This window comes from Papilio polytes, unplaced genomic scaffold, assembly GCF_000836215.1.
Source record: "Papilio polytes unplaced genomic scaffold, Ppol_1.0 DF824205.1, whole genome shotgun sequence".
Lineage (NCBI taxonomy): Eukaryota > Metazoa > Arthropoda > Insecta > Lepidoptera > Papilionidae > Papilio > Papilio polytes.
The window spans coordinates 875-1201 of NW_013524999.1; the positions used below are offsets into that span (position 1 = coordinate 875).

The 327-nt window shown below is 45.6% G+C and overlaps 1 protein-coding gene across 1 annotated transcript in view; it reads left to right on the forward strand.

The window, feature by feature from the left end:
- The window catches only part of LOC106110674, a gene marked incomplete at its 3' end in the record, with an annotated part of 1617 nt that overhangs the window by 868 nt on the left and 422 nt on the right, over positions 1-327 (forward strand). The gene's annotated exons all lie outside the window — the stretch shown is intronic.

Genomic DNA, 327 nt, shown 5'->3' on the forward strand with positions numbered 1-327 from the left:
CACGATACCCGACCGCTACCCAGTAAGACATATCCATGATTTCGCTCATTCTCTTGCTGGTTGTACAATTTTTTCCACCATAGATCTGACCTAGGCGTACAACCAAATACCCGTCGCAGAGCCTGACATTCAGAAGACGGCTATCACCACACCTTTCGGCCTATACGAATTTCCTTTTATGTGTTTCGGTTTAAGAAACGCAGCGCAAACGTTCCAGAGATTCGTTGACGAATTACCAAGAGGCCTGGACTTCTGCTACGCTTATCTTGACGATTTTTTGGTCTTCTCGAAGGATAAAGCCGAGCACGAAGTCCATCTTCATCAATT